The sequence below is a fragment of the Pseudophryne corroboree genome, chromosome 12 (assembly GCF_028390025.1).
Source record: "Pseudophryne corroboree isolate aPseCor3 chromosome 12, aPseCor3.hap2, whole genome shotgun sequence".
NCBI classification, from domain to species: Eukaryota; Metazoa; Chordata; class Amphibia; order Anura; family Myobatrachidae; genus Pseudophryne; species Pseudophryne corroboree.
Window position 1 is genome coordinate 173,009,408 of NC_086455.1, and position 21,014 is coordinate 173,030,421.

The 21,014-nt window shown below is 51.0% G+C and overlaps 1 protein-coding gene across 2 annotated transcripts in view; it reads left to right on the forward strand.

The window, feature by feature from the left end:
• GPR68 (G protein-coupled receptor 68) overlaps positions 1-21,014 on the forward strand; it is a 70,811-nt gene continuing 49,797 nt past the window's right edge. Inside the window, exon 1 of one of the 2 annotated variants that reach the window (XM_063948591.1) lies at positions 1-161. The gene's annotated coding sequence lies outside the window, so the exon portion shown is untranslated. Of the gene's footprint in view, positions 162-5,776; positions 6,010-21,014 lie in introns of those variants that run through there. The other variant, XM_063948589.1, reaches the window with a different exon arrangement.

Sequence of the window (21,014 nt, forward strand, 5' to 3'; positions counted from 1 at the left end):
ACCTGAGGAAGCCGTTACACGCTAGGAGCTGTGCTGGTGAGAGGTCTCCTGAGATGATCTATGTGTGAGGGGAGTGCGCGGCACACAGCACTATTACCTGTGGTGAGAGTCAGCCCCCAGAAGCACCTTGCAGAGGAGGAGCTGGAAATCCAGAGGAACAGGTCTGTGCTGAAAGTAGACCCGGCACCATTCTCCAGCCAGCTAAAGAGAGAGAGAGGCCACACGCAGAAGTCTAGCTTAAGGGCAAAATGCAGAGAGGTGAAGTAACAGCCAATCAGCTCCTAACTGCCATGTTACAGGCTGTGTTTGATTGGCTGGTACTTTATATCCATCCACTGTATCTTTCTCCAAGGCTTAGTACTATTACTATTATTATTATTATTATTATTATTATTATTATATTATTATACATAATAGCGGACGTCATTCAGGGTGTGTAGTGTACTGTGGACATCAGAGTGCAGACGTAGAGCCTGGGCGCCATCAGCCCTAGTTACACCTCCGCTTCTGGCCTGTACACCGGGCAGGGAGGCAGGACGGAGGGAGACGGTCAGGGGAGGTAAATCTGGGTGTTATCAGCGTAGAGAGGGTGTTTGAGACTGGAGGAGAGGGTGTCTTTCCCAAGAGAGGAGGTGTGAAGTGAGAACAGGAGAGAGGACGGACGCCTAGGGAATACTGACGGATGAAGTGGGTGGGAGGTGGTGTTAGGGGTAGAGGCAGAAATGGGTCAGTGAGGTAGAAGATGAACCAGGAAAGGGCAAAGTCACAGACCACCAGGAGCGAGAGGGTGATAGGCAGTGTCGCAGCCATCTGATAGGTCAGGATGAGAATACGGGAGTGACTGATGACTGGCAGAACCAAACAGAAGAATGCCTGGAGGCAGGAGCTCGTCATTAGGAAAAATGGGCCCAAAGATATATATATATATATATATATATATATATATATATATATATATATATATATATATATATACACTATATATTTGGCTACATCTGTGACTCTGTGCCTGGCCGTAACGCTGGGTGGAGTCACAGCGGCGGGCGGAGTCAGCAAGTCTCTGCTCCTGCTGCCTGTCCATCACTCTCTCTCCCCTCCCCTCCCCCCACCCATCAGCATCTCTGACTCCCCGGCCGCGGCGCCGGGCCAACAACAACGGCTGATGCCGCCCCTGGCATACACATTAGGAGGGACGGGTGGCGCAGGAGAAGGCTTTCATAGCCCTCCCTGCCCCGAGTACACAGACCCGCCGCCTCCTCCGCACACATCCAGCTGTCCGCTCTCCTGCTGTGACAGGAGGCGAGTGCTGCAGTGACGTCATCTCCTGCAGCACTCGCCTCCTGTCACAGAGAAGAGCCGCCACACACACTCCAGTCTCCGGAGGCTGCCAGCATCTACAGGCAAGCTGGAAACACCCCTGGAGCGAGAGAGAACAGACCCGCGAGGCCACGCCCCTTTTGCATTAGGCCATGCCCCCTTTTCGGCCGTGGGGGGGGGGGGTGAGAGATGTGTGTAACAGTAATACTGACCCGGTGACGCCTCTGGACACTACTGTTTACCAGCCTGCAGCAGCCGCCCACAGCCCCAACGGTGAGTCCCTCCGGCCATCCTACCCACTGATTCTATGTGTGGTCCCCACTTTACACAAGTCTCCTCTTCTGGTGCCCTCCCCCTCCACTACTTTCCCCCTCTCTTCATCAGCTTCCTCACTGGGGACCCTCCCTGCCGACCCGCGTCTCTCTATCCCCTCCTTACCGCCCCGCGTCTCTCTATCCCCTCCCTACCGCCCCGCGTCTTTCTACCCCCTCCCTACCGCCCTGCGTCTCTCTATCCCCTCCCTACCGCCCGCGTCTCTTTATCCCCTCCCTACCGCCCCGCCTTTCTGTATGCCCTCCCTACCGCCCCGCGTCTCTCTATTCCCTCCCTACCGCCCCGCGTCTTTCTATCCCCTCCCAGCCGCCCCGCCTCTCTGTATCCTCTACCTGCTGCCCCGCGTCTCTGTATCCCCTCCCCAACACCCTGCATCTCTGTATCCCCTCCCCAACACCCTGCATCTCTGTATCCCCTCCCTACCGCCCTGCGTCTCTCTATCCCCTCCCTACCGCCCTGCGTCTCTCTATCCCCTCCCTACCGCCCGCGTCTGTCTATCCCCTCCCTACCGCCCCGCGTCTCTCTATCCCCTCCCTACCGCCCGCGTCTTTTTATCCCCTCCCTACCGCCCGCGTCTTTCTATCCCCTCCCAGCCGTCCCGCCTCTCTGTATCCTCTACCTGCTGCCCCGCGTCTCTGTATCCCCTCCCTAACACCCCGCATCTCTGTATCCCCTCCCTACCGCCCCGCGTCTCTCTATCCCCTCCCTACCGCCCGCGTCTCTCTATCCCCTCCCTACCGCCCTGCGTCTCTCTATCCCCTCCCTACCGCCCACGTCTGTCTATCCCCTCCCTACCGCCCCGCGTCTTTCTATCCCCTCCCTACCGCCCCGCGTCTCTGTATCCCCTCCCTACCGCCCCGCGTCTCTCTATCCCCTCCCTACCGCCCCGCCTCTCTGTATCCCCTCCCTACCGCCCCACGTCTCTCTATCCCCTCCCTACCGCCCGCGTCTTTCTATCCCCTCCCAGCCGCCCCGCCTCTCTGTATCCCCTCCCTACCGCCCCGCGTCTCTCTATCCCCTCCCAGCCGCCCTGCCTCTCTGTATCTACCTGCTGACCCACGTCTCTATATCCCCTCCTTACCGCCCCGCGTCTCTCTATCCCCTCCCAGCCGCCCCGCGTCTCTCTATCCCCTCCCTACCGCCCCGCGTCTCTCTATCCCCTCCCTACCGCCCCGCGTCTCTCTATCCCCTCCCTACCGCCCCGCGTCTCTATATCCCCTCCCTACTGCCCCGCCTTTCTATCCCCTCCCTACCGCCCTGCGTCTCTCTATCCCCTCCCTACCGCCCCGCTTCTCTCTATCCCCTCCCTACCGCCCGCGTCTTTCTATCCCCTCCCTACCGCCCCGCGTCTCTCTATCCCCTCCCTACCGCCCCGCGTCTCTCTATCCCCTCCCAGCCGCCCCGCGTCTCTCTATCCCCTCCCTACTGCCCCGCGTCTTTCTATCCCCTCCCTACCGCCCGTATCTCTCTATCCCCTCCCTACCGCCCCGCGTCTCTCTATCCCCTCCCTACCGCCCCGCATCTCTCTATCCCCTCCCTACCGCCCCGCGTCTCTCTATCCCCTCCCTACCGCCCCGCGTCTCTCTATCCCCTCCCAGCCGCCCCGCCTCTCTGTATCCTCTACCTGCTGCCCCGCGTCTCTGTATCCCCTCCCTAACACCCTGCATCTCTGTATCCCCTCCCTACCGCCCGCGTCTCTCTATCCCCTCCCTACCGCCCTGCGTCTCTCTATCCCCTCCCTGCCGCCCCGCGTCTCTCTATCCCCTCCCTACCGCCCCGCGTTTCTCTATCCCCTCCCTACCGCCCCACGTCTCTCTATCCCCTCCCTGCCGCCCCGCGTCTCTCTATCCCCTCCCTACCGCCCCGCGTCTCTATCCCCTCCCTACCGCCCGCGTCTCTCTATCCCCTCCCTACCGCCCCGCGTCTCTCTATCCCCTCCCTACCGCCCCGCGTCTCTCTATCCCCTCCCAGCCGCCCCACCTCTCTGTATCCTCTACCTGCTGCCCCGCGTCTCTGTATCCCCTCCCTAACACCCTGCATCTCTGTATCCCCTCCCTACCGCCCCGCGTCTCTCTATCCCCTCCCTACCGCCCCGCATCTCTCTATCCCCTCCCTACCGTCCCACGTCTCTGTATCCCCTCCTCCCTACGCCTCTGTATCCCCACCCTACCACCCCGCTTCTCTCTATCCCTTCCCTACCGCCCTGCGTCTTTGTGCCCTCCCTACCGCCCTGTGTCTCTGTATCCCCTCTCTACCGCTCTGTGTCTCTGTATCCCCTCCCTACCGCTCTGTGTTTCTTTCCCCTCCCTACCGCTCTGCGTCTCTGTATCCCCTCCCTACCGCCCTGCGTCTCTGTATCCCCTCCCTACCGCTCTGCGTCTCTGTATCCCCTCCCTACCGCCCTGCGTCTATGTATCCCCTCCCTACCGCTCTGTATCCCCTCCCTACCGCTCTGCGTCTCTTTCCCCTCCCTACCGCTCTGCGTCTCTGTATCTCCTCCCTACGGCTCTGCGTCTCTTTCCCCTCCCTACCGCTCTGCGTCTCTGTATCCCCTCCCTACCGCTCTGCGTCTCTGTATCACCTCCCTACGGCCCTGCGTCTCTGTATCCCCTCCCTACGGCCCTGCGTTTCTGTATCCCCTCCCTACCGCCTCGTGTCTCTGTATCCCCTCCCTACCGCCCTGTATCCCATACAAGGTCCATACCACTGGCTCCTTGATACCTCCCTGACAAACCCTCACCAGGAGTACAGGAGCCATAACCCCCTGCGGTGCCCCCCATAGTTACCGGTATATCGGTGATGCTCCGCTCTGCTGCCTCCTCCCTATCCCTCACACAGCAAGCGCAGGGCGCAAGCCCAGCACCGAGCACATGACCGCGCTGTCCATGCCCATTGGCCCTGGTACCAGCTCCAGCCATCGCCCCCTCCTCCTACTGCACCTGAGGGGGGCGCGCACATAGCGCATGCAGAGGGGACTGGTGCACCTGTGGCCGTGTGGAGACCTTGCGTGCGCAACATGTCCGTGTTGCTACACCTGAAGGATGGTACGGTGTAGAGAGAGGACACAGCTGCCCCTGCTCCGCATTGTACCAGCACTCCCCTCTGTGTCTAATGACACCATTTACCTCTTCATGCGGGTATGTCTATATCACATACATCCTTATCCGTGTCCTATATATTGTTACAAATAAAATGACATAGGTATAGGTCCCGCACCCCCTCCCCACACACCTGCATCCACCTCCCCGTCCACTCGCAGCATCTACATACTCCCTGCCTCATCCGCGGTCCCCCCCGCACCCGCTACATTCTGTACATCGGGCTCTGCAGGCACTGTTCACGCCGTCGCAAGGGGCTACGCCCCCTTCACCATTGGAAGCACTTTCGTCGTGCAATATTTAACCACTAACAAACCTAGGAATGCAGGTAATACTCATACAAATATTGAACCGCAGCAAGGCGTGCAGGGGTTAAGGGGGCGTAGCCCCTTTCGACGGTGTGAGGAGCGCCCGTAGGGCGCGATGAAGCACCTAGTATATATATATATATATATATATATATATATATACACATATACTGGTCAGCCATTATTTGTAACATGCACACTCCCAAATATTGCCCTCCCCTGCCATTGTCCTAGCTGTGTAGAGGGGGTGACACTGTGTATACTGGATAGATAGCGGTGGGGTGAGGCGGGTGAGGCAGAGCCTTTCCTGTCATACTACATAACGTATACGCCAGAGTTTTTACTATATAAAGTATATGAAAAAGACAAAGAATATATCAGAAATATCTTCTTTGCGTTATTATAATAATTTTATAGTCAAAACTGTGGAGTAAAAAGTCTCCGGCAGGTGAGGCAGTCATGTGACCAACTCTGGAATCCCGACACCGCTCAGGACATCGGCGCCGGTTAACCGACAGCCGGGATATGGTATGTACTCCATAGATAGATATGTTTTGGTACGTGCAGCACACAGAACAATGCACCAGGCAACCTGAGGATCCAGCACTAGTTACAGCCTGGTTACAGCCTTGTGCTGTGTGAGGATCCGATACTTATAGTCTCTGTTATAATAACTGGCTCATTGTTTTCTCCTGTATCTGATTTTTGCTGCCGCTGCTTCCAAGGCTCACTCCATGCGGACACCCCAGCCTTGTGCTAGATGTATACAGTCCTGTTCTATACTGTACACAGGAGCCGGGGAGGGGCAGGAGGAGAGGCGGCCACGCTTGGGATGAAGGATTGTAAGCTCACACTGTGCAGAGCTGGGAGGACAGGAGGTGATGGTGGACGCTCTCTGGATGCAGAGAAGTTTTACTGGATTACAGGGGACAATCCCCAAGCCTGGACCTGAGGTGAGAACCAGCTCCCTGCACTCCCTGGCGTCTCATATGCCTGACACACAGTCCTAGGGAACCGGGCAAGCAGCAGCGATACGAGGATTCCTGACACTTGTACAGATTGAATTCAATTAAGCAGCCATGGCTAAATCTATTTCTAATTTATAATGAACAGCCCCCAATCTCCCCCCCTACACCCCCCCCCCACCCAACCCACACACACCCACAATAAATATTATTATTATTATTATTATTATTATTAAGCACACAGTGCAGGGGGGATTCTATGTAATAGGTTTATGTCTAGCAGAGCTGGACACTGGTTTGAAAAAATGCAACATAGCAACATTTATCCCCTGACCCAATACTACTAGAGACACCGTTCTGCAGCAGTTGCAGATGTTATACCTCATGGTAGTGCCCTAGTTACTGTTATGCCTCATAGTAGTGCCCTGGTTACTGTTATGCCCCATAGTAGTGCCCCGGTTACTGTTATGCCCCATAGTAGTGCCCCGGTTAATGTTATGCCCCATAGTAGTGCCCTGGTTACTGTTATGCCCAGTAGTAGTGCCCTAGTTACTGTTATGCCCCATAGTAGTGCCCTGGTTACTGTTATGCCCCGTAGTAGTGCCCTAGTTACTGTTATGCCTCATAGTAATGCCCTGGTTACTGTTATGCCCCATAGTAATGCCCTGGTTACTGTTATGCCCCGTAGTAGTGCCCTAGTTACTGTTATGCCTCATAGTAATGCCCTGGTTACTGTTATGCCCCATAGTAGTGTCCTAGTTACTCTTATGCCCCATAGTAGTGCCCTAGTTACTCTTATGCCCCATAGTAGTGCCCTGGTTACTGTTATGCCCCATAGTAGTGCCCTGGTTACTGTTATGCCCCGTAGTAGTGCCCTAGTTACTGTTATGCCTCATAGTAGTGTCCTAGTTACTCTTATGCCCCATAGTAGTGTCCTAGTTACTGTTATGCCCCATAGTAGTGCCCCGGTTACTCTTATGCCCCATAGTAGTGCCCTGGTTACTGTTATGCCCCATAGTAGTGCCCCGGTTACTCTTATGCCCCATAGTAGTGCCCTAGTTACTGTTATGCCACATAGTAGTGCCCTAGTTACTGTTATGCCCCATAGTAGTGCCCCGGTTACTCTTATGCCCCATAGTAGTGCCCTGGTTACTGTTATGCCCCATAGTAGTGCCCCGGTTACTCTTATGCCCCATAGTAGTGGCCTAGTTACTGTTATGCCACATAGTAGTGCTCTAGTTACTCTTATGCCCCATAGTAGTGCCCCGGTTACTGTTATGCCACATAGTAGTGCCCTAGTTACTGTTATGCCCCATAGTAGTGTCCTAGTTACTGTTATGCCCCATAGTAGTGCTGTGGTTACTGTGATGCCCCATAGTAGTGCCCTGGTTACTGTTATGCCCCATAGTAGTGCCCTAGTTACTGTTATGCCCCATAGTAGTGCCCTGGTTACTGTTATGCCACATAGTAGTGCCCTAGTTACTGTTATGCCACATAGTAATGCCCTGGTTACTGTTATGCCCCTTAGTAGTGCCCCAGTTAATGTTATGCCCCATAGTAATGCCCTGGTTACTGTTATGCCCCATAGTAGTGCCCTAGTTACTGTTATGCCCCATAGTAGTGCCCTAGTTACTGTTATGCCCCTTAGTAGTGCCCTAGTTAATGTTATGCCCCATAGTAGTGCCCCAGTTAATGTTATGCCCCATAGTAGTGCCCCAGTTAATGTTATGCCCCATAGTAGTGCCCCGGTTACTGTTATGCCCCATAGTAGTGCCCCGGTTAATGTTATGCCCCATAGTAGTGCCCTGGTTACTGTTATGCCCCATAGTAGTGCCCTGGTTACTGTTATGCCCCGTAGTAGTGCCCTAGTTACTGTTATGCCCCATAGTAATGCCCTGGTTACTAATATGCCCCATAGTAGTGCCCTAGTTACTCTTATGCCCCATAGTAGTGCCCTGGTTACTGTTATGCCACATAGTAGTGCCCTAGTTACTCTTATGCCCCATAGTAGTGCCCTAGTTACTGTTATGCCCCTTAGTAGTGCCCCAGTTAATGTTATGCCCCATAGTAGTGCCCTAGTTACTGTTATGCCCCATAGTAGTGCCCTAGTTACTGTTATGCCCCTTAGTAGTGCCCCAGTTAATGTTATGCCCCATAGTAATGCCCTAGTTACTGTTATGCCGCATAGTAGTGCCCTAGTTACTGTTATGCCGCATAGTAGTGCCCTAGTTACTGTTATGCCCCATAGTAGTGCCCCAGTTAATGTTATGCCCCATAGTAGTGCCCTAGTTACTGTTATGCCGCATAGTAGTGCCCTAGTTACTCTTACGCCCCATAGTAGTGCCCTAGTTACTGTTATGCCGCATAGTAGTGCCCTAGTTACGGTTATGCCCCATAGTAGTGCCCCAGTTAATGTTATGCCCCATAGTAGTGCCCTAGTTACTGTTATGCCGCATAGTAGTGCCCTAGTTACTCTTATGCCCCATATTAGTGCCCCAGTTACTGTTATGCCCCTTAGTAGTGCCCCAGTTAATGTTATGCCCCATAGTAGTGCCCTGGTTACTGTTATGCCCCATAGTAGTGCCCTGGTTACTGTTATGCCCCATAGTAGTGCCCTGGTTACTGTTATGCCCCGTAGTAGTGCCCTAGTTACTGTTATGCCGCATAGTAGTGCCCTAGTTACTGTTATGCCCCTTAGTAGTGCCCCAGTTAATGTTATGCCCCATAGTAGTGCCCCGGTTACTGTTATGCCTCATAGTAGTGCCCCGGTTACTGTTATGCCCCATAGTAGTGCCCCGGTTAATGTTATGCCCCATAGTAGTGCCCTGGTTACTGTTATGCCCCATAGTAGTGCCCTGGTTACTGTTATGCCCCGTAGTAGTGCCCTAGTTACTGTTATGCCACATAGTAGTGCCCTAGTTACTCTTATGCCCCATAGTAGTGCCCTAGTTACTCTTATGCCCCATAGTAGTGCCCCAGTTAATGTTATGCCCCATAGTAGTGCCCTGGTTACTGTTATGCCCCATAGTAGTGCCCTAGTTACTGTTATGCCCCATAGTAGTGCCCTGGTTACTGTTATGCCACATAGTAGTGCCCTAGTTACTCTTATGCCCCATAGTAGTGCCCTAGTTACTGTTATGCCCCGTAGTAGTGCCCTAGTTACTGTTATGCCACATAGTAGTGCCCTAGTTATTCTTATGCCCCATAGTAGTGCCCTAGTTACTGTTAGCCCCATAGTAGTGCCCTAGTTACTCTTATGCCGCATAGTAGTGCCCTGGTTACTGGTATGCCCCATAGTAGTGCTGTGGTTACTGTGATGCCCCATAGTAGTGCCCTGGTTACTGTTATGCCCCAGAGTAGTGCCCTGGTTACTGGTATGCCCCATAATAGTGCCCTGGTAACTGGTATGCCCCATAGTAGTGCCCTGGTTACTGGTATGCCCCATAGTAATGCCCTGATTACTGTTATGCCGCATAGTAGTGCCCTAGTTACTGTTATGCCCCATAGTAGTGCCCTAGTTACTGTTATGCCCCATAGTAGTGCCCTAGTTACTCTTATGCCCCATAGTAGTGCCCTAGTTACTGTTATGCCCCATAGTAGTGCCCTAGTTACTGTTATGCCCCATAGTAGTGCCCTGGTTACTGTTATGCCCCATAGTAGTGCCCTGGTTACTGTTATGCCCCATAGTAGTGCCCTAGTTACTCTTATGCCCCATAGTAGTGCCCTAGTTACTGTTATGCCACATAGTAGTGCCCTAGTTACTCTTATGCCCCATAGTAGTGCCCTAGTTACTGTTATGCCCCTTAGTAGTGCCCCAGTTAATGTTATGCCCCATAGTAGTGCCCTAGTTACTGTTATGCCCCATAGTAGTGCCCTAGTTACTGTTATGCCCCTTAGTAGTGCCCCAGTTAATGTTATGCCCCATAGTAGTGCCCTAGTTACTGTTATGCCGCATAGTAGTGCCCTAGTTACTGTTATGCCCCATAGTAGTGCCCTAGTTACTCTTATGCCCCATAGTAGTGCCCTAGTTACTGTTATGCCGCATAGTAGTGCCCTAGTTACTGTTATGCCCCATAGTAGTGCCCCAGTTAATGTTATGCCCCATAGTAGTGCCCTAGTTACTGTTATGCCGCATAGTAGTGCCCTAGTTACTCTTATGCCCCATAGTAGTGCCCTAGTTACTGTTATGCCCCTTAGTAGTGCCCCAGTTAATGTTATGCCCCATAGTAGTGCCCTGGTTACTGTTATGCCCCATAGTAGTGCCCTGGTTACTGTTATGCCCCGTAGTAGTGCCCTAGTTACTGTTATGCCGCATAGTAGTGCCCTAGTTACTGTTATGCCCCTTAGTAGTGCCCCAGTTAATGTTATGCCCCATAGTAGTGCCCCGGTTACTGTTATGCCTCATAGTAGTGCCCCGGTTACTGTTATGCCCCATAGTAGTGCCCCGGTTAATGTTATGCCCCATAGTAGTGCCCTGGTTACTGTTATGCCCCATAGTAGTGCCCTGGTTACTGTTATGCCCCGTAGTAGTGCCCTAGTTACTGTTATGCCACATAGTAGTGCCCTAGTTACTCTTATGCCCCATAGTAGTGCCCTAGTTACTCTTAAGCCCCATAGTAGTGCCCCGGTTACTGTTATGCCACATAGTAGTGCCCCGGTTACTGTTATGCCACATAGTAGTGCCCTAGTTACTGTTATGCCCCATAGTAGTGCTGTGGTTACTGTGATGCCCCATAGTAGTGCCCTGGTTACTGTTATGCCCCATAGTAGTGCCCTAGTTACTGTTATGCCCCATAGTAGTGCCCTGGTTACTGTTATGCCACATAGTAGTGCCCTAGTTACTGTTATGCCACATAGTAATGCCCTCGTTACTGTTATGCCCCTTAGTAGTGCCCCAGTTAATGTTATGCCCCATAGTAATGCCCTGGTTACTGTTATGCCCCATAGTAGTGCCCTAGTTACTGTTATGCCCCATAGTAGTGCCCTAGTTACTGTTATGCCCCTTAGTAGTGCCCTAGTTACTGTTATGCCCCATAGTAGTGCCCTAGTTACTGTTATGCCCCATAGTAGTGCCCTAGTTACTCTTATGCCCCATAGCAGTGCCCCGGTTACTGTTATGCCCCTTAGTAGTGCCCCAGTTAATGTTATGCCCCATAGTAGTGCCCTAGTTACTGTTATGCCCCTTAGTAGTGCCCCAGTTAATGTTATGCCCCATAGTAGTGCCCTAGTTACTGTTATGCCCCTTAGTAGTGCCCCAGTTAATGTTATGCCCCATAGTAATGCCCTGGTTACTGTTATGCCGCATAGTAGTGCCCTAGTTACTGTTATGCCCCTTAGTAGTGCCCCAGTTAATGTTATGCCCCATAGTAATGCCCTGGTTACTGTTATGCCGCATAGTAGTGCCCCAGTTAATGTTATGCCCCATAGTAATGCCCTGGTTACTGTTATGCCCCATAGTAGTGCCCTAGTTACTCTTATGCCCCATAGTAGTGCCCTAGTTACTGTTATGCCGCATAGTAGTGCCCTGGTTACTGTTATGCCTCATAGTAGTGCCCCGGTTACTGTTATGCCCCATAGTAGTGCCCCGGTTACTGTTATGCCTCATAGTAGTGCCCCGGTTACTGTTATGCCCCATAGTAGTGCCCCGGTTAATGTTATGCCCCATAGTAGTGCCCTGGTTACTGTTATGCCCCATAGTAGTGCCCTGGTTACTGTTATGCCCCGTAGTAGTGCCCTAGTTACTGTTATGCCCCATAGTAATGCCCTGGTTACTGTTATGCCCCATAGTAGTGCCCTAGTTACTCTTATGCCCCATAGTAGTGCCCTAGTTACTGTTATGCCACATAGTAGTGCCCTAGTTACTCTTATGCCCCATAGTAGTGCCCTAGTTACTGTTATGCCCCTTAGTAGTGCCCCAGTTAATGTTATGCCCCATAGTAGTGCCCTAGTTACTGTTATGCCCCATAGTAGTGCCCTAGTTACTGTTATGCCCCTTAGTAGTGCCCCAGTTAATGTTATGCCCCATAGTAATGCCCTAGTTACTGTTATGCCGCATAGTAGTGCCCTAGTTACTGTTATGCCGCATAGTAGTGCCCTAGTTACTGTTATGCCCCATAGTAGTGCCCCAGTTAATGTTATGCCCCATAGTAGTGCCCTAGTTACTGTTATGCCGCATAGTAGTGCCCTAGTTACTCTTACGCCCCATAGTAGTGCCCTAGTTACTGTTATGCCGCATAGTAGTGCCCTAGTTACGGTTATGCCCCATAGTAGTGCCCCAGTTAATGTTATGCCCCATAGTAGTGCCCTAGTTACTGTTATGCCGCATAGTAGTGCCCTAGTTACTCTTATGCCCCATAGTAGTGCCCCAGTTACTGTTATGCCCCTTAGTAGTGCCCCAGTTAATGTTATGCCCCATAGTAGTGCCCTGGTTACTGTTATGCCCCATAGTAGTGCCCTGGTTACTGTTATGCCCCGTAGTAGTGCCCTAGTTACTGTTATGCCGCATAGTAGTGCCCTAGTTACTGTTATGCCCCTTAGTAGTGCCCCAGTTAATGTTATGCCCCATAGTAGTGCCCCGGTTACTGTTATGCCTCATAGTAGTGCCCCGGTTACTGTTATGCCCCATAGTAGTGCCCCGGTTAATGTTATGCCCCATAGTAGTGCCCTGGTTACTGTTATGCCCCATAGTAGTGCCCTGGTTACTGTTATGCCCCGTAGTAGTGCCCTAGTTACTGTTATGCCACATAGTAGTGCCCTAGTTACTCTTATGCCCCATAGTAGTGCCCTAGTTACTCTTATGCCCCATAGTAGTGCCCCAGTTAATGTTATGCCCCATAGTAGTGCCCTGGTTACTGTTATGCCCCATAGTAGTGCCCTAGTTACTGTTATGCCCCATAGTAGTACCCTGGTTACTGTTATGCCACATAGTAGTGCCCTAGTTACTCTTATGCCCCATAGTAGTGCCCTAGTTACTGTTATGCCCCGTAGTAGTGCCCTAGTTACTGTTATGCCACATAGTAGTGCCCTAGTTATTCTTATGCCCCATAGTAGTGCCCTAGTTACTGTTAGCCCCATAGTAGTGCCCTAGTTACTCTTATGCCGCATAGTAGTGCCCTGGTTACTGGTATGCCCCATAGTAGTGCTGTGGTTACTGTGATGCCCCATGGTAGTGCCCTGGTTACTGTTATGCCCCAGAGTAGTGCCCTGGTTACTGGTATGCCCCATAATAGTGCCCTGGTTACTGGTATGCCCCATAGTAGTGCCCTGGTTACTGGTATGCCCCATAGTAATGCCCTGGTTACTGTTATGCCGCATAGTAGTGCCCTAGTTACTGTTATGCCCCATAGTAGTGCCCTAGTTACTGTTATGCCCCATAGTAGTGCCCTAGTTACTCTTATGCCCCATAGTAGTGCCCTAGTTACTGTTATGCCCCATAGTAGTGCCCTAGTTACTGTTATGCCCCATAGTAGTGCCCTGGTTACTGTTATGCCCCATAGTAGTGCCCTGGTTACTGTTATGCCCCATAGTAGTGCCCTAGTTACTGTTATGCCGCATAGTAGTGCCTTAGTTACTGTTATGCCCCATAGTATTGCCCTAGTTACTCTTATGCCCCATAGTAGTGCCCTAGTTACTCTTATGCCCCATAGTAGTGCCCTAGTTACTCTTATGCCCCATAGTAGTGCCCTAGTTACTGTTATGCCCCATAGTAGTGCCCTAGGTACTGTTATGCCTCATAGTAGTGCCTTAGTTACTGTTATGCCCCATAGTATTGCCCTAGTTACTCTTATGCCCCATAGTAGTGCCCTAGTTACTCTTATGCCCCATAGTAGTGCCCTAGTTACTCTTATGCCCCATAGTAGTGCCCTAGTTACTCTTATGCCCCATAGTAGTGCCCTAGCTACTCTTATGCCCCATAGTAGTGCCCTAGTTACTCTTATGCCCCATAGTAGTGCCCTAGTTACTCTTATGCCCCATAGTAGTGCCCTAGTTACTGTTATGCCGCATAGTAGTGCCCTGGTTACTGTTATGCCCCATAGTAGTGCCCTGGTTACTGTTATGCCCCATAGTAGTGCCCTGGTTACTGTTATGCCACATAGGAGTGCCTTGGTTACTGTTATGCCCCATAGTAGTGCCCTGGTTACTGTTATGCCTCATAGTAGTGCCCTGGTTACTGTTATGCCCCATAGTAGTGCCCTGGTTACTGTTATGCCACATAGTAGTGCCCTGGTTACTGTTATGCCACATAGTAGTGCCCTGGTTACTGTTATGCCCCATAGTAGTGCCCTGGTTACTGTTATGCCCCATAGTAGTGCCCTAGTTACTGTTATGCCTCATAGTAGTGCCCTAGTTACTGTTATGCCCCATAGTAGTGCCCTAGGTACTGTTATGCCTCATAGTAGTGCCTTAGTTACTGTTATGCCCCATAGTATTGCCCTAGTTACTCTTATGCCCCATAGTAGTGCCCTAGTTACTCTTATGCCCCATAGTAGTGCCCTAGTTACTGTTATGCCGCATAGTAGTGCCCTGGTTACTGTTATGCCCCATAGTAGTGCCCTGGTTACAGTTATGCCCCATAGTAGTGCCCTGGTTACTGTTATGCCCCAGAGTCGTGCCCTGGTTACTGTTATGCCCCATAGTAGTGCCCTGGTTACTGTTATCCCCATAATAGTGCCCTAGTTACTGTTATGCCCCATAATAGTGCCCTGGTTACTGTTATGCCCCATAGTAGTGCTCTGGTTACTGTTATGCCCCATAGTAGTGCCCCGTTTAATGTTATGCCCCATAGTAGTGCCCTAGTTACTGTTATGCCCCATAGTAGTGCTCTGGTTACTGTTATGCCCCATAGTAGTGCCCTGGTTACTGTTATGCCCCGTAGTAGTGCCCTAGTTACTGTTATGCCGCATAGTAGTGCCCTAGTTACTGTTATGCCCCTTAGTAGTGCCCCAGTTAATGTTATGCCCCATAGTAGTGCCCCGGTTACTGTTATGCCTCATAGTAGTGCCCCGGTTACTGTTATGCCCCATAGTAGTGCCCCGGTTAATGTTATGCCCCATAGTAGTGCCCTGGTTACTGTTATGCCCCATAGTAGTGCCCTGGTTACTGTTATGCCCCGTAGTAGTGCCCTAGTTACTGTTATGCCACATAGTAGTGCCCTAGTTACTCTTATGCCCCATAGTAGTGCCCTAGTTACTCTTATGCCCCATAGTAGAGCCCCAGTTAATGTTATGCCCCATAGTAGTGCCCTGGTTACTGTTATGCCCCATAGTAGTGCCCTAGTTACTGTTATGCCCCATAGTAGTACCCTGGTTACTGTTATGCCACATAGTAGTGCCCTAGTTACTCTTATGCCCCATAGTAGTGCCCTAGTTACTGTTATGCCCCGTAGTAGTGCCCTAGTTACTGTTATGCCACATAGTAGTGCCCTAGTTATTCTTATGCCCCATAGTAGTGCCCTAGTTACTGTTAGCCCCATAGTAGTGCCCTAGTTACTCTTATGCCGCATAGTAGTGCCCTGGTTACTGGTATGCCCCATAGTAGTGCTGTGGTTACTGTGATGCCCCATAGTAGTGCCCTGGTTACTGTTATGCCCCAGAGTAGTGCCCTGGTTACTGGTATGCCCCATAATAGTGCCCTGGTTACTGGTATGCCCCATAGTAGTGCCCTGGTTACTGGTATGCCCCATAGTAATGCCCTGGTTACTGTTATGCCGCATAGTAGTGCCCTAGTTACTGTTATGCCCCATAGTAGTGCCCTAGTTACTGTTATGCCCCATAGTAGTGCCCTAGTTACTCTTATGCCCCATAGTAGTGCCCTAGTTACTGTTATGCCCCATAGTAGTGCCCTAGTTACTGTTATGCCCCATAGTAGTGCCCTGGTTACTGTTATGCCCCATAGTAGTGCCCTGGTTACTGTTATGCCCCATAGTAGTGCCCTAGTTACTGTTATGCCGCATAGTAGTGCCTTAGTTACTGTTATGCCCCATAGTATTGCCCTAGTTACTCTTATGCCCCATAGTAGTGCCCTAGTTACTCTTATGCCCCATAGTAGTGCCCTAGTTACTCTTATGCCCCATAGTAGTGCCCTAGTTACTGTTATGCCCCATAGTAGTGCCCTAGGTACTGTTATGCCTCATAGTAGTGCCTTAGTTACTGTTATGCCCCATAGTATTGCCCTAGTTACTCTTATGCCCCATAGTAGTGCCCTAGTTACTCTTATGCCCCATAGTAGTGCCCTAGTTACTCTTATGCCCCATAGTAGTGCCCTAGTTACTCTTATGCCCCATAGTAGTGCCCTAGCTACTCTTATGCCCCATAGTAGTGCCCTAGTTACTCTTATGCCCCATAGTAGTGCCCTAGTTACTCTTATGCCCCATAGTAGTGCCCTAGTTACTGTTATGCCGCATAGTAGTGCCCTGGTTACTGTTATGCCCCATAGTAGTGCCCTGGTTACTGTTATGCCCCATAGTAGTGCCCTGGTTACTGTTATGCCACATAGGAGTGCCTTGGTTACTGTTATGCCCCATAGTAGTGCCCTGGTTACTGTTATGCCTCATAGTAGTGCCCTGGTTACTGTTATGCCCCATAGTAGTGCCCTGGTTACTGTTATGCCACATAGTAGTGCCCTGGTTACTGTTATGCCACATAGTAGTGCCCTGGTTACTGTTATGCCCCATAGTAGTGCCCTGGTTACTGTTATGCCCCATAGTAGTGCCCTAGTTACTGTTATGCCTCATAGTAGTGCCCTAGTTACTGTTATGCCCCATAGTAGTGCCCTAGGTACTGTTATGCCTCATAGTAGTGCCTTAGTTACTGTTATGCCCCATAGTATTGCCCTAGTTACTCTTATGCCCCATAGTAGTGCCCTAGTTACTCTTATGCCCCATAGTAGTGCCCTAGTTACTGTTATGCCGCATAGTAGTGCCCTGGTTACTGTTATGCCCCATAGTAGTGCCCTGGTTACTGTTATGCCCCATAGTAGTGCCCTGGTTACTGTTATGCCCCAGAGTCGTGCCCTGGTTACTGTTATGCCCCATAGTAGTGCCCTGGTTACTGTTATCCCCATAATAGTGCCCTAGTTACTGTTATGCCCCATAATAGTGCCCTGGTTACTGTTATGCCCCATAGTAGTGCTCTGGTTACTGTTATGCCCCATAGTAGTGCCCCGTTTAATGTTATGCCCCATAGTAGTGCCCTAGTTACTGTTATGCCCCATAGTAGTGCTCTGGTTACTGTTATGCCCCATAGTAGTGCCCCGTTTAATGTTATGCCCCATAGTAGTGCCCTAGTTACTGTTATGCCCCATAGTAGTGCCCTGGTTACTGTTATGCCCCATAGTAGTGCCCTAGTTACTGTTATGCCTCATAGTAGTGCCCTAGTTACTGTTATGCCCCATAGTAGTGCCCTAGTTACTGTTATGCCCCATAGTAGTGCCCTAGTTACTCTTATGCCCCATAGTAGTGCCCTTGTTACTGTTATGCCCCATAGTAGTGGCCTAGTTACTCTTATGCCCCATAGTAGTGCCCTTGTTACTGTTATGCCCCATAGTAGTGCCCTGGTTACTGTTATACCCCATAGTAGTGCCCCGGTTACTGGTATGCCCCATAGTAGTGCCCCGGTTACTGGTATGCCCCATAGTAGTGTCCCGGTTACTGTTATACCCCATAGTAGTGCCCCGGTTACTGGTATGCCCCATAGTAGTGCCATACTGGTATGCCCCATAGTAGTGCCCTGGTTACTGGTATGCCCCATAGTAATGTCCCGGTTACTGTTATGCCCCAGAGTAGTGCCCCGGTTACTGGTATGCCCCATAGTAGTGCCATACTGTTATGCCCCATAGTAGTGCCCTGGTTACTGTTATGCCCAATAGTAGTGCCCTAGGTAATGTTATGCCCCATAGTAGTGCTCTGGTTACTGTTATACCCCATAGTAGTGCCCTGGTTACTGTTATGCCCCATAGTAGTGCCCTGGTTACTGGTATGTCCCATAGTAGTGTCCCGGTTACTGTTATGCCCCATAGTAGTGCCCTAGTTAATGGTATGCCCAGGGGCATTTGTAGAGAGGAGGCGGCCCATGCACAGGATCCATCTGTGCCCCCTCCTCTCTAACTGGCAGCGCTGTGGCTCTGGGCACTAGGATCACTAGAGGACTCTAGCACTGTCCCAGAGTCTAGAACACATGCGCAGATCTCCAGGAAAATGGTGCGGTGGACATTTTCCCAGTGATTTTCCTACTGCACATGCACAAAGCACTGATAGAATGGCACAGCACCATTTCCCAGTGATTTCTACAGTGCTGCTGCTGCGCCACGGGACATCGGAGGGTAAATATTAAAACAAATGTGTGCAGGGTGTGCGGTGTGGACCCTGTGGATACTGGGGGCCCGTATGCTCTGCACCCATTATAAATACACCAGTGGTTATGCCCAGAGAAGTGCCACAGATCACATAATGTCACATTGTAGGGCTGCCAGTACAAGACAGTGGCCCCAATACTCATTATTACATATAATACCTGCACTACATTATATACCACATTACAGTGCCCAAGTACAGTATATACCACATTAAAGTGCCCAGTACAGTATATACCACATTACAGTGCCCCAGTACATATTATACCACATTACAGTGCCCCCGGTACATTGTATACCACATTACAGTGCCCCAGTACATTGTATACCACATTACAGTGCCCCAGTACGTTATACTACATTTCTCTGACGTCCTAGTGGATGCTGGGGACTCCGTCAGGACCATGGGGATATAGCGGCTCCGCAGGAGACAGGGCACAATAATAAAAGCTTTAGGATCAGGTGGTGTGCACTGGCTCCTCCCCCTATGACCCTCCTCCAAGCCTCAGTTAGATTTTTGTGCCCGACGAGAAGGGTGCAACCTAGGTGGCTCTCCTGAGCTGCTTAGAATAAAAGTTTAAGTTAGGTTTTTTTACTTTCAGTGAGTCCTGCTGGCAACAGGCTCACTGCTACGAGGGACTTAGGGGAGAGAAGTAAACTCACCTGCGTGCAGGATGGATTTGCTTCTTAGGCTACTGGACACCATTAGCTCCAGAGGGATCGAACACAGGCCCAGCCATGGAGTCCGGTCCCGGAGCCGTGCCGCCGACCCCCCTTGCAGATGCCGAAGTTGAAGAGGTCCAGAAACAGGCGGCAGAAGACTTTCAGTCTTCATAAGGTAGCGCACAGCACTGCAGCTGTGCGCCATTGTTGTCAGCACACTTCACCAACAGTCACCAACTGTCACTGAGGGTGCAGGGCGCTGGGGGGGGCGCCCTGGGCAGCAATGTATAATACCTTTTTATGGCTAAAATACATCACATATAGCCCTTGAGGCTATATGGATGTATTTAACCCCTGCCAGATCTCACAAACTCCGGGAGAAGAGCCCGCCGAAAAGGGGGCGGGGCCTATTCTCCTCAGCACACGGCGCCATTTTCCTGCTCAGCTCTGCTGTGAGGAAGGCTCCCAGGCTCTCCCCTGCACTGCACTACAGAAACAGGGTTAAAACAGAGAGGGGGGGCACTTATTTGGCGATATGATTACATATATAAAAATGCTATAAGGGAAAACACTTGTATAAGGGGTTGTCCCTGTATAATTATAGCGTTTTTGGTGTGTGCTGGCAAACTCTCCCTCTGTCTCCCCAAAGGGCTAGTGGGGTCCTGTCCTCTGTCAGAGCATTCCCTGTGTGTGTGCTGTGTGTCGGTACGTGTGTGTCGACATGTAGGAGGACGATGTTGGTGAGGAGGCGGAGCAAATTGCCTGTATTGGTGATGTCACTCTCTAGGGAGTCGACACTGGAATGGATGGCTTATTTAGGAATTACGTGATAATGTCAACACGCTGCAAGGTCGGTTGACGACATGAGACGGCCGGCAAACAAATTAGTACCTGTCCAGGCGTCTCAGACACCGTCAGGGGCTTGTAAAAACGCCCATTTACCTCAGTGTCGACGGTGAAAAAACAAACGTATTTTCCTTTAGGGCCACACGTTTCATGTTAAGGGCAATGAAGGAGGTGTTACATATTTCTGATACTACAAGTACCACAAAGAAGGGTATTATGTAGGGTGTGAATAAACTACTTGTAGTTTTTCCTGAATCAGATAAATTAAATGAAGTGTGTGATGATACGTGGGTTTCCTCCGATAGAAAATTATTGGCGGTATACCCTTTCCTGCCAGAAGTTAGGGCGAGTTGGGAAACACACCTTAGGGTGAATAAGGCGCTCACACGCTTATAAAAACAAGTGGCGTTACCGTCTCCAGATACGGCAGCCCTCAAGGAGCCAGCTGATAGGAAGCTGAAAAATATCCTAAAAGTATATACACATATACTGGTGTTATACTACGACCAGCAATCGCCTCAGCCTGGATGTGCAGCGCTGAGGGGGCTTGGTCGGATTTCCTGACTGAAAATATTGATACCCTTGACAGGGACAAGATTTTATTGACTATAGAGCATTTTAAGGATGCATTTCTATATATGCGAGATGCGCAGAGGGATATTTGCATTCTGGCATCAAGAGTAAATGTGATGTCCATATCTGCCAGACGACAGTGGTCAGGTGATGCAGATTCCAGACGGCACATGGAAGTATTGCCGTATAAAGGGGCGGTCCATCGGACCTGGTGGCCATGGCAACAGCTGAAAAATCCACCTTTTGTTACCCCAAGTCACATCTCAGCAGAAAAGGACACAGTCTTTTCAGTCTCAGTCCTTTCGTCCCCATAAGGGCAGGCGGGCAAAAGGGCCAGTCATATCTGCCCAGGGGTAGAGGAAAGGGAAGAAGACTGCAGCAGGCAGCCCATTCCCAGGAACAGAAGCCCTCCACAGCTTCTGCCAAGTCCGCAGCATGACGCTGGGGCCGTACAAGCGGACTCAGGTGCGGTAGGGGGTCATCTCAAGAGTTTCAGCACGCAGTGGGCTCACTCACAAGTGGACTCCTGGATCCTACACGTAGTATCCCAGGTGTACATTGGA